Consider the following 17,661-nt stretch of genomic DNA (forward strand, 5'->3'; position numbering starts at 1 on the left):
GTGGCTATAATATAATATGTATAGGTAGGTACTTCTTACCGCCGTTATTCAATAAGGTACAAATATATAATATTGCACACATTATAATGTTGAAACGTTTTTTCGGTTTTGCGTTTGTCGACCTTGTTGGCTATCTGTGAAATCCACACAGATATGCGAAGCTGTCGCCCAAAAATCGCTGTCCGCAGTCCACAATGACACCACGCACTTCAAAGCTCATTTGCATTTCGGCCGGGGAACAATATGTTGTATTAAACTCAAAACACCACAGAGATACGCTTAAGTCTAGAACTCGTGTTTTTTGTTGTTGTCTCGAGGTCGAATATAATAGAATACAGTTATAATTGTTATCGAATAATACTTGTACGGTAGGTAATTAAATATTATACAAATCGCTGAAAAATATGAGCTTCCAAAATTCGTTTTACATGACGTAGGTGTACATCAACAACACAGATTTTTGTTTCATAACGATATCGAATAACAAGAACGTAGGCTTTTTAAAACTAAATACAAGAACCGTGTATTATTGTTATTGTCAACTATTTAATTTAAAATAAATAACGATTTGAACTAGAAAGAGAAATTAAATTTTTATCATCTCTCGGCTTTAAAGAAAAAACAATTATTTCATATATATATATATATATATATATATTAGGTAGGTATATATAATACTATTATATATAATAATCGCACATTTAAAACACAATTGTATGTTGGTTCGTTCGCCTTTTAAACGGGGAAAAAAAATCCTGTGACCCGAACACAAAACAAAAATGTAATATATAGATTCTTATTATTACCTAATATTTTTTTTTTTTTTGCTCGCGTTCAGGGATTTTTTTCGGTGTTTTGTTGCAATTTTTATGGATACAGCAATAAATAACAGGCCGGCTCTTTCGGTGGTGGTTACGGGAAGGGTGGTCGGCGGTGGTTAGCTAAATACAAAAGGTAGAACAGATTAAAATATGGCCTTTAATTAGTGCAAATTCCGGGGGACATTGGTTCCTGGGTCACGATTTTCCTTTTATTACCCTCCGGGCGCGCTCCGAAGAGAGGGTGAAAAAAAAGAGACGTTTCGCAGCGACCACGCGGCCCGTGTCGGCGGCATTGTTTTGAAACCAAAAAAACCACCCAAGCCCGAAGACTTAAGTTTAAATCATTGCTCGAGCGGGGGTGAATCGGAGAATGAATGAACAAGAGATAAATACGCAGAGGGAAAGAGAGACAATACGAATGCGGCTTGAGGAGATTTAAGAATGAACGAACGGAGGAAGTTTAAAAGAAACGTGTCCACCCTTTTTTCGTCTCTTCCACTGTATATATATATCTCGTCCAACTCGCTCGTGTATATATACACACGTCCCTTCGTGTCTCCACGTATTTTTCTCTCTTTCTACATATATATAACCCCCACCCATTCTCCTCTTGTGTACCTCTGGTTCTCTCTAGGGTAGTATTTTACAAACGACAATGGGGCGCCCACCCAGTTGTAAAAAGAAGACAGTGAAAGTGGCGTCTCCATTTTTGATATAATGCGCGTCACTCGCAGACGGACAAAAACCGGCGCGGGACGCTTTCCAAAAGCTATTTGTACCCGGTGAGATACCGAGACGAAAAGTGCACCGCCTAATGGCACTCGAATGGCTCGGAAAAGACCTCGTACCGTCGTCGGGATGGCGGTGGGGGGGGGGGGGAGAAAAAATTCAATTGTCGACACGACCACGCGTGCGTTGCACTTCCGATTGAAATGCACTGGAGCGGGTTAATGGAACTGGTTGTACGTCATACAATATCCGGCCTCAATGTTCTCAACAGGTATATATATAATATATATATGTAATGTCATTATGTATTTACAGTATTTTTTTTTTTTTTTAAAGTGCTTCAACGAGTCGTATATAATATAAGTAAATTGTGTACGAGTGAGTAAAGGTGTGGTTTATTTTGTTCTATACCTACAACATATATAATATTATAACTGTATGTGGAACGAAACGAAAAATTGAGAAATATAAGTACATACAGAACGTCTCTGTTATAGACGACCGATAGAATTTCAGATATACTTACTATATATTGTATTGTATATTTGTATCCCGTAGTAAGTTCGAGTATGGTCGTGGTCGACTATGAAACTAATACAGTATCGATAAGATAATTTTCAATAATAAAAAACATTATAATGCAGTTTCCCATAAGCCGAAAAATATATTTCGATCAATTATAGTATTAATAACTGGAAACATAATACTTTAGTAATATTACCTATATATTATACATATTAAGCTCAATAGCCTAATATGATTACTTTCCGACAGTAAATATAAAATTATATTATTTTACATAGGTACGTCATTATTGATTTCGGCGATGATAACACTTCATGTATTATATGATTATGCATCATAAGTACTATGATAATATTATATAATATATTAATGCAACTACCGGAGCATGTGCAAATAGATTGGTATATTATTGATGCTCGAAAACGGAAAACTGACGATAAAATAATTAATAAAAAAAAAAATAGCAAATATAGGTATTGGCGTATTAATGATATCAGCTGCTGTTAAAACCGCATTACGTGGTTATGAAATGATGTATTCGTGAGCGTTATATATTTTTCACAGGTACTTGACAATAATAGAACATAATATATAATAAACTTATTTATACACACTATATAATATGTGAGTGTATTTTTTACCACTATATTGGTTCGTATAATACGCGAATCAGTGACTGCGACGAGTGCTGTCAGATTTGCCGGTCCAGTGGTAATCCGAAATTTTACGGCTGTCTTGTTCCCGTTTAGAAGCAATCAACACAGCTGCATACCCTCCCCGCCGCGGTAGACAGCGACGACGCCCCTATACACATAATATAATTTTTACTCTAACCGAGAACCGCGGCGCGTATCACATTCACCGAGACCTCGGGGGAAACTGTTCATCGGCGAGGGTTTTGCTGGGGGGGGGGGGGAGGGGTGATGTGGGTTGGAGGTGCCGGAATGGGACGACGACGACCCGAGCAGCCCTTCCGGGCGTTATATTATTATAAAAATCGATCTAACACGGGTCTGGCATATTATTATATTATTATACTATGAGAATTTGTCCGTGAATCGCGGGAGACGGCTCGTGAGCGTACTGCGAAGTAGCCGAGTGTTATGAAATTACTATAAATATATATTTTATAAAACATTATATCATATACATGTGCGTGACCCACGAGGGGTGCGTGCGGGGGTGGCGGGCGTACTTGGCCCGCGCGTCGGCGGTCGGGCGAAAAATGACGGAAAACGAGTGCCTATACCTGTTTTATTTACGATAATTAACTCGATAATACCATCGTCAACAGTTGTAGTGCTGCAGATAAACACAGACTTGGTATCGCGAGTGGGCCGAATGTGAGTGTGTGCCGCGGTTGTTTGTAGGCACAAGCGATTTTTTTTTACAATTTTAACAGTTCTTACAGTGAAATTTGAACGAAAACTCATGTCTCAATAAAAAAAATAAGCGGCGTTTGTATTGGTAAACTAAGTTATGTAGAAATCGATCAAAAAATTAACTTTACAAAATATAATTGGTAACACATCATTTTTTGAAAAATTATTCAAATTTCCAGTGTACGTGATCAACTGCACACCCGGACTCTTTTTGATAGAAAAACAAAGTTTATGATCATTGGTAAATTTCATTAACGCTAATTCATCATAAGCTTTGCGCTTTTCATATTCAGTTTTTATGTTTATAGAACTCATTTTAAGTAAAGCTTCAAAAACTAGAGGGTATACATGATAAAATTATTAACATACGGAATACTACAAACGAAAAACTAACCAATCCATTGGGGTCTTTATTTATTAATTAGGACCTTGGGTGAGAGGTCTGTGGGTGCATCCTGGTCACCACCCACGCCCCCTTTGCGCACACCTTTGTATAATATACACAATATCATACTACGCTTCCGTTTAATATGCATTATTTTAAAATCACATTACAGTAAATACGATTAAATTTATTATTGCGTAAAAATATTATCGACAATACAGATTATAATGATTATAGATTATAGCTACACCCGCAGTGTACTATAGTTAATACCCGGCAAAAAATATCGATTCATAGTAACGAACCATAGTGAACACACGGCTAGGACTTTGTATGACATATTGTTATATTTGGGTAATAAATTGACATCATACAATTATTTACTATCCATTAAATTTCATTCAGTGGCATATTCACGCTAAATATCATATTTCGCAAGATATATTAAAATATTAATTACACGAGTGCCATCATAATAGTACAGCGTATACCATAATATGCAAACATCGCCGCACTGGTCCATCATACGCGTTCATCGCGCACTCGTCGCGGGTTTTCCGACGCATTTCGAAGTCGGTCGTTTCGTACGAACGCGCTCAGCCGATGCGAACCAAAAACAATAAAGGGATGGAAACTGTACAATATTTGTCTTGTTAATATACGCCACTACGGTACATTAGCAAAAGGCATGATAATATAACATAAAACAAATCACCAGACATTTTCTTTTATTGCGTTAATATAGCCGCGCGCACATCACTTATCGTCGAGCACGATCTCCATTGTCGTTTCATTCTCTCGGGTCCGCGGCAGTGGGTTTTTGAAATTACTCGTCAATATTGGGTTTTGCGGGTGTACGACGTAATATGTAAACGCCCGAGTGTGCCGCCCGTGTGCCGCCCGGGTCTTTTGCCAAACCTTTTGGATTCTTTTTATGTTCTCTTAAACGACTATACACACGCCGACACTATCTCCGGCGCGGTAGGGGTTAATATATATTTTTTCCCTCCCCGAAAATGTTTAGTACCGGCTTAGTCGGTTACAGGCCATTGGGATTAAAGTATTTACCACCCATAAGTACCGCCACTAAACTAAATCCCGTCGTGGTGCGCTAAGCAAAAACAAAATGTATATATAAAGTATTATATTTTTTTTTCTGCTTGCCTCTCGGTAAACCGATTAAGTAATGACCGTTTAAATACGCGGAGATAGCATCGAAATATGTTGAAATTTGAAACATATTGTCGTGTGAACACAAAGAGAAATCCGTTGAAGTACGCCACGTACATATCCCATTTCGGTAATTCGATATACAATTATTATTATTATTATTATTATTATTATATAACATACCTATATTGGTCTTCCAAAGAAAGCTCTGATAGTCAGATTTATGTATTGTATATTATAACATAGAATAGAATATTGTTATTATTATTATTTGTTGTTTTTAGATTCTGAGCGGAGCGAGGAAGTTAGTGGTTTTACAATGGTGTTTTTTTTTCTTATACTATAATAGGATATTATCCTTTATACAAAATATCTACCAGAATGAGTGCTTCGATTTTCACATATAGTACCTTATCTTTTAGCGAATTGGATCAAGATGGTACTTTTGAAAGGTAATTTTTCGATTTTCTCAATAGTTATTTAATGCCACGGGAAAAGCCACCGACAAAGTACGAAAAACTGCTAAAAATGGGATTTTAATTTCTAACGCTTTGTTTATCACCATAGAAACGAATAAAAAATAATAATAGGTAGGTACCTATTATAATATAAATTCAACTTACAGGATATAATAAATAATAACAATATCCAGACTGACAAACCGTCTCCTCTCAGAATCGTTTTTCTTATACAATGATATTATATCATTGAATTCAAGTTTAATACAATCCTTTACACATTGACCCACGTGTAACCTACTGTACAGCAGAGCGACATCCACTTACCCACCTTTTTTTTTTTTTAAATCGATACAATGGAGTTATTAAGAAATTACGCCAAAACAAGCATGACGTGTTGTCTCCGTCTAACAGAGACGCACAAGTCCACAACATAGTAAATTTGAGTTCTGATGAAATAATTTTATGTTTTTTAGCTTTAGTTATATAACGGTGAATTGATCTACTATCAAACTTAAAATTAAGAAATTGTCTTGGAAACCTCATAGGTCTTTATTAATATTTCAATTTTAAAGTGAGTTACAATAGTAAAAATGATAATACAAACGTAATATTAAGCATATTATATTAATAATTGTACAATTAGTAGTGATTTTTCAACAGGGTTTTTTCCTGAAAATAGTACTTCTCGTGGTACTAAAACAGAGTTTCAAAAGATTAATGTAATATGCTCGAATCCACCATCGATCGAAAATTGATCACGAATCGTTGGGTGACGAAGAACAGTTTTATCAATTGGTTGTTTTTGTCAAAATCTTCGATACGTCTTAACTGAAAGTCTCATCAATATAATAATAAATAATAAAATGATTATGAGGTGCAGCGACCAAAAAAATTAAATACCTAACAATTGCCCACGATGACACTTAAACAGAATATATTGTTAACAGTTTTATCAATCGGTCGTTTTTTGTCAAAATCTTCGATACGTCTTAACCGAAAGTCGCATCAATATAATAATAAATAATAATATGATTATGAGGTGCAGCGACCAAAAAAATTAAATACCTAACAATTGCCCACGATGACACTTAAACAGAATATATTGTTATGTACGTCCATGTGCATTAAACTATTTGTTACTAAACGTTGCCCGGCATCATATCATAATATATGATCGTCACGACCTCGTTACGAAATGAGGGTTTCCAAACTTTCTAGAAATGCCACGTACATGATACATGATACAATATTTAATACGTACTTATACGGATATTAATGTCTGTGCTATGTTTACTCTTCATTATGGTTATCAATGTTATCATATAATAATATAATATATACCTTATACCTGGTAGTAGGTAATACCTCTACGCGGAATAAATAGATTATTTTACATTGGTACGTGTTTATGAACACCATGTGTGACTAATTTTTCTAACTAGATACGGGATTAAACTTTTATCCACTCGACCAGTTTTTTTTTCGTTTTTTTTTTTTTTTTTTTTAACGAGATAGGTACGTTATTATTTATGCGTACACCATGGAAATGTATACATAATATGTATTATAATCGTATGTAATATCATCAAACGAGACGTATAATATTAATGTACCTAATCCACAATTAATTTAATTGTCGTTTGTTATTTCGGTAATAGAAACGTTATTGTAATCATGGTATCTTTTTGTATTTAATCATTACATTACCTACTTAAGTAGGCAGGTAAATACGTAGGTATTTAATTGCTAAGTTCAAACATAAAATGTCTACACATTTTATAGTTGGCTTGTATATTTACACAACCAGTGCCGCAGCTAGTTGACGCATTTCACCCCCAAAGAGGCTTCATTATTTTATGATCAGGGCCCTCAAGATTTCGACACTAAATTATATTAATACAAATAAATTTAGTGTTTATTTATTTATTGTTTATTTGAACAAACTCCCGCAAGGGCTAAAGTACAGCCAGAGTCATACGATATTATTTTTTAACTAAAACAATACAATAGATAATATTAAAAAAATAAAATACATAATATAACGGTTACACAGAAATAATAGTAATTAAGTTAACAGAAAAACAACGGTTTGATGGATATAAATCTTTAATATTAAGCAAATCAAAGTTTATCATGGGTTTATTTGTAACCATAAGATGTACGATGAAATAGAAAACGTGGGACAAAAACATGATTGATACCGACTGTCTGATGGATACTGGGTGTTGTTCTAAAATTTCTTTAAATAAATCTAGAAGTAAAATATTTTAAAATTTGTTCGTTACGAATACAATAGCCTATTGTGTTTTGATATAGCAAAGAGTACAACTAAAATGTCATCATTTTTTTACACGATTCAAGAAATATTACTTTTTTTTCTAGTTAAATTGAACCGAGGTGGGCTCTTTCTTAACATTTGACGACAATAATATGGCCAGTATGATTAGAAAAAAGCTCTGAATAAGTCTGAAAGTAAAAAGTTTGTGGAACGAGCTGGGACACAAGATATAATGTGGTTTATGCATTAATATAGGCAGAAATATTGATGTCCTAAAATCGTTAACAAACATTTCATCAACTAGTAAAAATACAGTAGAATGAAGAAAAAGTATAAACTTGTCATCAGTATAATCAGTGAGCTTGTAAATAGCGAATAGTCACAATTAAATCATCGTTTAATAATTGTTCATCATTTTTATGAACTTAAACCTACGAATAATATTATGTCCTTAAAATTCTACCGATTTAGGCACATCGGAATTATATCACATTTTGTGACTATATATTTTTGCCGTTTATTGACACTGCGTTGATACGGTTCCAAGTAAGGTTTAAAGACGATAATTCAGAATTCCTCAAACATCAAATGGTTCGAGAAACTAAAAAAACAGATTTAATAAAATGCACTTATGACTTTATTCGGTTTTATCAAAATTACATTAGTACCGATTTACACAGCAACTGCTATCACTTTGAATACGACAAAAATGAAGATAAAAAAATATTTTGTGAGATTATTTTTGGAAAATTATCTTTTGTCAGTGTAATATATTATAATACCTAATCACATAATGATGAGTGCCTGTAACAAAACTGGACGTATTGTACAGTTGTACAAAGATAACATAAACATAATCCAGGTAGATAATATTAAATATATTTATTTAAAACCACATGTATATATTATGGATAATAAACAGATAGTTTTTACACAATTTAAAAACTGCATCTGTAACATAACATTTTAATTTTTTTATTTTTTTTTTTACTTAACAAACTTTCTGCTGCATCTGTGGCCATTGGGTGTAGCCTTACATTTTACATATTATATTTGTACATTGCATAAGCACTAATCTAATAATGAACAAAATAACATTTTTAGGAATAACAAATAATTAAAAACAATAAATTTAAATATTAAGTACTATTGGATACCATTTATTAATAAGGCGAGTTCCTGCGATAGAAATTAGATAAGCTTGACGCCGTTGTTGGGTCAAGGGTTGACTATTACAACTCGATGACCGGGGATTTGGAATTGTATTATTTCCTTGTCGTATATTCTGTCAATATGATAATATAATAGTAAGTGTTAAATTGTGATTTATTTACCATATAATCATAGTTATTATTAATAAGAAAAGTTATGGCTTGTACATTATTATGTGTACACAATAAATTGAGTTGTTTTGTTTACTCAATGACGAGGTAAACTCGACACAGACTATACTGCAGAGCGAGTGTTCCTCGATTTTGTATTTAAAACACTTTCAAGTCATAAAGAGTAAATAATATTTTTTTATTTAAATTATTAATTACGACTAGCCGCGGTGTTTTTCCTTCATTAAAAGTATTAAACGTATTTTGAGATTGATTTATGGCCGCCGCTCTTCTTTTAATTGCCCATCAATCACATTATAACCAAGGTTTTATTAAATTTAATTTTGTACCGGCGGTATTAAATCATTAGTCCGAAATACTCCTCTGAACATTACAATAAATACGTGCATAAGATACACCCAATTTGTTTACCCCCTATAATATATTGAAAATATATCGTCGAATATCATTTAATATATTATAATATTATTATTATAATTATATTCATTTATCATAATATTGTTATACTATGAATATAACTAACAATAATCCGTGTAATATTATATGACGAGTGTCTTTTCAAAAGCGTCGGGACTTAATCATCGCGAGGTGTGGGGGTAAAAAAAATCCCGACATTGTATTTTAGGTACATAATACCCACAGTGAGTGAGTTCACTCAAACGTTTCGGATTTTTGGAGAGTCTCCTTGTATACAGTGTCATCTTAAGGCATTACCGGTCCAAAGAGCTCAGGCCGATTATTTTTTTTTTAATAATTCAAAATAGCCAATTTGTAAATATGATATTCTAGAAAACTTTTAACTGTAAAAACATTTATCTAAGTCAGTTGGTTTGTTTTAAATGATTTTTTCAAAACTCAAAAGTAAGACACATTAGTAATTAATTTGAAAAGTAATCAAATTTTTAAACAATTTTGATTTTAACAAGTATATACAAATTATCGTACAATATGTTTAAAAGGTTTATGTGTACTTTTAGAATTTAAAATGTTTTTTACGACTAAATACACTGTATTCAACAAAAATAACGATTTTTTAAAAAAATAAACCACTTTTTACTTGGATAAATGTTTTTGCAATCAACATTTTTCTAAAAACTATTAATCAGATTTACGATTTTCAGTATTAAAAAGAAGAGTGAAGAAATCATATGTGAAAAAAAAGTCTATACAACATCGATTAGAACAAAAGTCGTTACGTTCGCCAGGTCGTCTTCCCGTTACACCCCGTAAAATATAGACGCTTGCCGTCTGTCTCTCCGTGACGTCATTACTATAGTATTGTTATCGCACATTATACACATTACCCGTACGGCTATATACATCATCATGATATCATTATCATTAATATCATAACAATAAAATAACAATATTATTGTATTGATTCTCGGGGCTTGCTGTAAAACGACACGGCACGTCGGAGTGGGTACCTATACGACACACACACACACATACACACACACACACAATATCAAACAAGTTCGCCGCCGCGTGTCTTGTCGACAGGTGTCGCGCGCACCTCCCCGTGGAGTCGTTAATTAAAGGAGGAAAGGGCCACCCCGAAGGGCCGCACGACGACGGTGCCCCGCGGACGGCTTGTTTCGCGGCTCTCGCGCGGGAATAATATTTATACGAGCGGAGAAGGGCTGACAATAATGACGGCGGCGGGTGTAATAGTTTTGCGGCCAGCGAGTCCTACCTCCGTCGTCGGACACCTTTTCTCCGCGATGTGATGATATTCGTACACATAAAATATAATATAGTAATATAATATGCGAGTAAAGGCGGCGGTCGTGCGACCCGTCGTCTAATTATTCTCCATTAATCAAAAGCTCGTCGAACGCATAACAATATTATAATAATACTAATTTTTTGTTGCGTATAAGAGACTGCTGCAGCGGTGTCTGTTTTATATTATTATTATTATATGGGTGTGTGTGTGTGTGTGTGTGTGTTGTGTGGGTACGTGCGTGCGTGCGTCTATATGTGGCTTACAAATATGGGGTGGAATTTAGATTTATTGCTTTATCCCCCCGACCCATATATCACATCGGCCTTTTTATACATTATTTCACCGCGTACGCCTAGTGGACCTCGAAATTGCTGAACGGTTATCAAAAAGAAAGTAGAAAAAAAATTGAAAGAAAAAAAACGAGGAACCCGTTATAACGACGGTTTAACGGCAAAAGGTATTATACGTTTTGTCAACAACAAAAAAATGATGATAATAATATTATAAACGAAACGAAATCGTGATTTTAGCTGTGCAGGTATTTTAACGAAAGCCGAGCCCCTCGATGATGATTTTTTTTAAAAAACAACCGACAGCATGAAATATTTATCGCTTATTATTACTGCAGTTATAGATGGACGTGATTGAGAGCTTAACGTTAAATTTGTCAGAGAAATCGAGTCGATCACCCGATACCCAAAGTATACAGAGTATTACTTCTAAACGACCATATTTTTCAGTTTTAGGCAAAATTTATGATATCATATAAATATTCTTTAACTGAGATTAAAAAATTACAGTGTTTTTGCACATAACAGATTTTTGTACTAATAGTTCAGTTGCAATCTATTTTACAGTTTCATGCCAATACTATTATTGTTTTTAGACTGTGGGCCGAAATAAATGTGCGTGTCAATAATAAGTATAGGGAAGATGTGTTGTTATGACCATGTTTAATATACCTAGATGGACATTCGTGTCTTAATTTTTTTTATTTTTTTATTTTGAGTGCTGAAAATGGGATTTTTCAATACACGATAATTTTTTAATTGTTTTGCGGGTTCGTTTTTTATTATTATCACGCTACACAATAATTTGAATTCATACCTTCTATATAAAGAATATTTTGGATCCTTGATAGTACCTATGTGCTTCATACAATGAATCACCGGAAGTAATTAATTGTTAAAACCTAATTTCGATTGTACGATATTAATATGTTTGTTTTTAAAACTAATTTCAATGAAATATGGAATTTTTTTATTTTGCAATATCCATTGTATTTTAATTTAAAACTATCCCTTTATTTTAATCATTACCTGTGATTATCAATGGATGGAAATTTAAATTAGTATTATACAACATGTGCGTGTAATTTATATGCATGGGTTAGATATATTATTTTTTGTAGCTATAAATTTTTAAAACACAAAATGTTTATGCTCACTTTTAACAAGTGGCCAATATATTAGTTAACTTTACGTATTAAATATTTTACTATATTACAATGTACTACGATGATTTTTTTAATATTGTAATTATAAATTTAGTACCAAATATATAAAAGAAAATTGAATTATATAATTATATAACAATAAAAAAAAGTGAATAATATATAATATATAAAATCTAAAACGGAACATGAAATTATTTTTAAAATAAATTATGATTTGGCTTGAATGCGTAAAATATATAAAATGTAAAAGAGAATATCATGATAGTTGGATTTTGTATTTATTTTTATTTTTTAACTTTTTTGTTCTACAACTCTAACAATGTTTCATAATATTAACGCATTAAAAAAAATAACTGCTCCGGCGGTGGCGGTGGCCACGTTATAAAATTACAAAAAGGGTCCGAATGCTCTCAGTTAGTGTATATAATATAATATATATATGGCCAAATTAATGGATGGATATTCCACGTTTGTTTAACGAGTTAAAAATAAAAATAATGAATGCCTGGTTATTAAAGTTTTTTTTTTTTTTTTGCGAATTAATCGTGTGGATCTAATCAGCGAACATACTGCTCGCGTCCCGTGCGCACACCCACACACCCGCTCGCACCCACATGCGCCGCACGCACACCGGCGCGAAATATTTTGTGGTATTCTAAGGTATTCTGCACATGTCAGCTCACCTAACTTTAGATGAACTACGGTAAGTTTATTCGAGTGTTGAAATCTAAGCCACGCACGAGTTGCGCGCAAATTCATCGACTTCATATAAGTATATATAAATGTGTGTGTGTGTGTGTGTGTATACTTACACACGTCATGCGATATATGCGCACTACGCGTAGGTATATTATTCCGACGGCGCCGCGGAGGGTACTATGTTATAATATTTCCCTATCGGAAAGCCCCGGGGCGTTTGAGTTAACCCCTCGGTCTGTTCTATCAATCTCCGGGAAACCCGTACGCGGTGGCTGGCGGTGCCTAAATACCATAAAATCCCACCGCCACGGCCCATCCGTATCCTAATGATTTTTGATTCGACCCCGCGCGTCGTCCCGAACGGCTGATGAACGACGACGTTAAGTATAGTTTCCGAAAGTACGACCGATGAACACGCGAGCGCGGCTAATACCTCCCCACAGAACGCGCCGCCAATTTTTCATAATTCGTTATTTTTCCCAGGTCTAATTGAGACGGATCCTTTTGCCCTCCGCCGGCTCCTTCTTCTTCTTCTCCGTCTTCGTATTTTTTTCACAGACCTGCAGTTCACCCCCGCGCGTACCTGCGGCAGTACGCCGCGCACTGTACACTCTAAGGTATACCTCTTATTTCGGACCGCGAACGTGGTTTGTATTATTTCTCGACGGTTCGCGCACAATACCGCCGCGGTCGACCGCGACCTAACCCGATTCTGTGTTTGCAATTTAATGGCGACAAATAATAATTATTGGTTCGAGTCTAGGCGGCTGATACGCCGACATCGGCTGACCATACAATATTATAGTATGTTTCAACATTGGCGCAAATAGTGGGGAGTTGGGGCTTGGGGGGACTTAGTCCCCCCCAAATATCGGTCAAGCCCCCCCCAGTCCAAAATCTAGTAATGAGTACTAATTTTTATATTCTCTGGTACTAAGCAATATGGCCTATGGGGAGAGGGGCTCGAGTCCCCCCAAAAAATGTAATCAATTTGCGGCTGTGTGTTTCAATAATATTCGGTGGGACGGTACCAACGCGCGTTATCACCGTGAAACGTGACGTGAACGATTTGTTGCCTGCGAGTAATTTCTATGCGCGTTTATTACGTATTTCTCGGTGTTTCGTCGGTACATATGACCGGTACATTGACTTAACCCAATTTTCTGTTTTGTGATATCATTTAACGTCGAAAGATCACTATTACAGCTCATGTCTCTGCGGGTGATACTTTGCAGCTGATATTATCTGCAGCTATCTATGTATCAGTATCAGTACCGACGAGCGTGTCGTTATCATATTGTGTGAACGATTAAGATTGTTTCTATATCATGCGTTGTTCGCGTGTTCGCACCGTCATAATGATCGACTTAATCGCATGTAATGTTATTGCAGTAGTTGAGTACGGAAATCTTCGGCCGATTAGAAAAAAAAAAAAAAAACGCGATCAGTCTTCGCCGTCCGCTCGTCATTTATACAATGATAATGATTTATCAAATAACAAACGATATTGTACGCGATTCGATGATACGACCATAATATATTATACACTGCTCTTGTTTGTTTGAAATATTTTTCGATTGTTCAAAAACTAACTACTGTTTTTTTCGGCCATTGAGACTTGCAGCAGTTATTAGTATTGTAATATGCCCAACGCATTATTACAACTATCTAGACAAAACTTTTTCGTGTGCAGATTATTCAATTATTCGCATGGTTTTCTATCAAGTTTCTGTAGTGTGTAAGTTCAAAGTAAATTGCATAAAAGCGAAAACATTATTACATCTCGGAACGAATAAACAACGATTTCGATTTCATCATATAATATTATACGTCTATTAAGCTACACACAATAATTATACAATTCATTGTGTTATTTTTATATTCCGAGTGAAGCGGTGAATAGGTTTGGTTTTACACTTTTACAATGGGCTTAAATTGTTTGTGTCAGTCATCACATTTTGAACCGGTAAAATGCTTCAATCATCAACTTTGAGTTTGGTTTATTGGAGCTAATATTAGATCTAGTTGACACTGTGGAAGAAATCCGGAAAACGAGAATATTTACGCAATACTTCTACAAAATCGGTTTTGTTCCAATTTAAAAAAATATTAATCACGAAGACTTGAAACTGATTTTAAGCCTAAATTAATATTTTAAATTTTTGATTGCTTTTAGTTTTTTTTTCTATTAATGCTGATAGAAAACTGTTCTTGGTAATAAAGGCTGAAACGAGCTTCCTCATGATATTGTATAGGTACCTACTTGAAGAAATTAAAAAATATTTTTACTATTATTCACATTTGTTTTACAGACTAAGTTTAAGAATTTACGAAATTGGAACTTTAAACATAACAAATATTAATTTATGTATCGGTTTAGTTACTGTTTAGTTCTACAAAAAATATTATTCGTAGCGGGACTTGAAACTTTTCTCCAATACGTTTATTATTACTTTCTATTCATAGTTAAATTTTCAAAGTGTTCACCTAATTTTAAAATATTTTCACTATAAACCAACTTATACACCAATAATCGTTATCACGTATTTTAGGACGTGGTATTACGCAGCGTCCAAGTTAACAGCAATTATATAAATATGACAATAATATTATAATATAATATGCATTGTTTTTGACAAAAAAAGTCGTTCGACATACCGTAATATTACTAAAAACAAAAAAAAAATTCTACGTTTTTCGTTTGCAATGATTTCTCATTAAAATAAAATTTAACACATCCATTACACACAGTGAAACCTACTATACAGCAGACTGCAAGGCGAATTCCTTGGGTTTTTCCCGGAATTTTCCTATTGTTAACTGTATATTTCTGTATATTTTAGTTTTAAAAAAACCCATTAACATTCTTCATTATTACGCCACCATTAATTACAATCACGGAAACATGGTAATTTTGAATATGTTAAATAATTTTTAGTTTTTTTTTTTTTTGTGTACAAAACTTTATGAGTTACTTTTGAATATTAACCTAAATCCAACGAAAACCTGACCGTGAAAACCCGAGTATAATATAGGAAACTGTAATAGTATGTATGATTCGTATCGAATAATAGTCTCAGTTAAAATGTGACGAGAGTCGTACCTGTCCATAATCACAAGACCGGTAGTCGTACTGCCAACGATGACGTGTTGAACGTTGTGCAGCAGTGTGGGCACATAACGTCGAATTAAAATTGACATTAACCTTTTCACTTTTAATGACAACGGACGTGATATATCGGGCGCGCACCTGTAAAAAAAATAAGTTATAACTAAAAAGTACGTCCGAGTCGCGGGCCAACACGGTCATTCGTTTTACTTTGCGACCCGTCGGAGTTTATCATTTTTATTGCCGTTATATATTTTTTCGCGGCTTACGACGAGAGACGTACAGCCTCATGGTGGCAGGGCTCGTCCGTACAAAGGACCCCCGACAACCTTTACACCGGCACACCACCGGCTTAAGAAAACTCACCAATGGATCATTGTCATCTGTAGACCCGAAAGAATTAACTCTTGCGGCGGCCGTTCACTCGTATAAACGCTCCGAGGTGTATAAATATAAAGAATAACATCCCTTGTCTCTCGTTCTGTACACTTCGGACGTCTTAAAGTATATACGCCGCGTCCTACACAGTGTAACCGTAATATATTGTTATTATTTTACGGGTGTTTTTTATTATTATTGTTTTTATGTATAATATATATATATATATATATGTGTATTTATCTAATATATAAATAATTATTATCTTACATTTCGCGCGGTGCCGCGTCTCCGTTCACATATTATTATTTCAATATATCATAATATTATATAGAGGTTGTAAACATAATATTATTGATATTGTAATGCACTTGCTTCGCTTCTGCGATATTTTGTAAAACCAATAATGGGTCGGTCGAGTTGGGTGTCGTACTGTACACTATAATAATATACGTTTGCACACTTTATGCGTTGGTTATTTGAATCGATCATCGAATTTGTCCGCCGGTGGGTATGTGTGGCGTATCGGTTGGGTTTTTTTTTTCGCACATGCACATTTTACAAGTGACGAGCTGCGCGAACAGTATAAGAGCGATGGCGATGACAAGTTTGATAATTTATAAGTTTGGCTACGGATGTCTAATTTAAAGGGAAGCGGAGAACGTCGAAAGCACGTTTCCCTGTTGCCGCCCAAGTTTGTGCAAAACAAGTTAAGTTTCCCGATGAAGGAGGGCAACAACAGCGCGTTTTGGTATTCCTAGTTCGTTGTCATTCCAGATAGCTTTGTGATTATTTCGGAACACGATTTTCATTTGAATGTATTCCTTTTCACTGTCTATCCGATCATTTTCTCTACTAAAAAAAAAAACATGTTCAAAGGCGCGCGTTACATATTTCAAAACCCAACAATGTCTCAGTTAGAAAAAAAAACCGAATGCACGTTTTACTAAAAAAAAAAATTTATTTTATTTTGATCTTCTTCTTATCGTGTCCGGTGCTGGGGCTATATGCTATTTTATTTTGATAATAGCTAATTTGTATTCCATCGTATTGTAATAATATACTTAGGCTAGATAAATGTATTATAATAAAGAGTATTCTAAATTTCCATAACAAGGGAAATATCGATAGTCGATTTGAGTAACATATTGTTAACAATTGATGCTAAACAAATCCAATATTCGTATAGATACGTC

General features: G+C 34.3%; 1 protein-coding gene across 6 annotated transcripts in view; it reads left to right on the top strand.

The window, feature by feature from the left end:
- The window catches only part of LOC132944689 (uncharacterized), a 382,446-nt gene that overhangs the window by 259,561 nt on the left and 105,224 nt on the right, over positions 1-17,661 (top strand). The gene's annotated exons all lie outside the window — the stretch shown is intronic.

The sequence above is a fragment of the Metopolophium dirhodum genome, chromosome 5 (genome assembly GCF_019925205.1).
Source record: "Metopolophium dirhodum isolate CAU chromosome 5, ASM1992520v1, whole genome shotgun sequence".
Taxonomy (NCBI): domain Eukaryota; kingdom Metazoa; phylum Arthropoda; class Insecta; order Hemiptera; family Aphididae; genus Metopolophium; species Metopolophium dirhodum.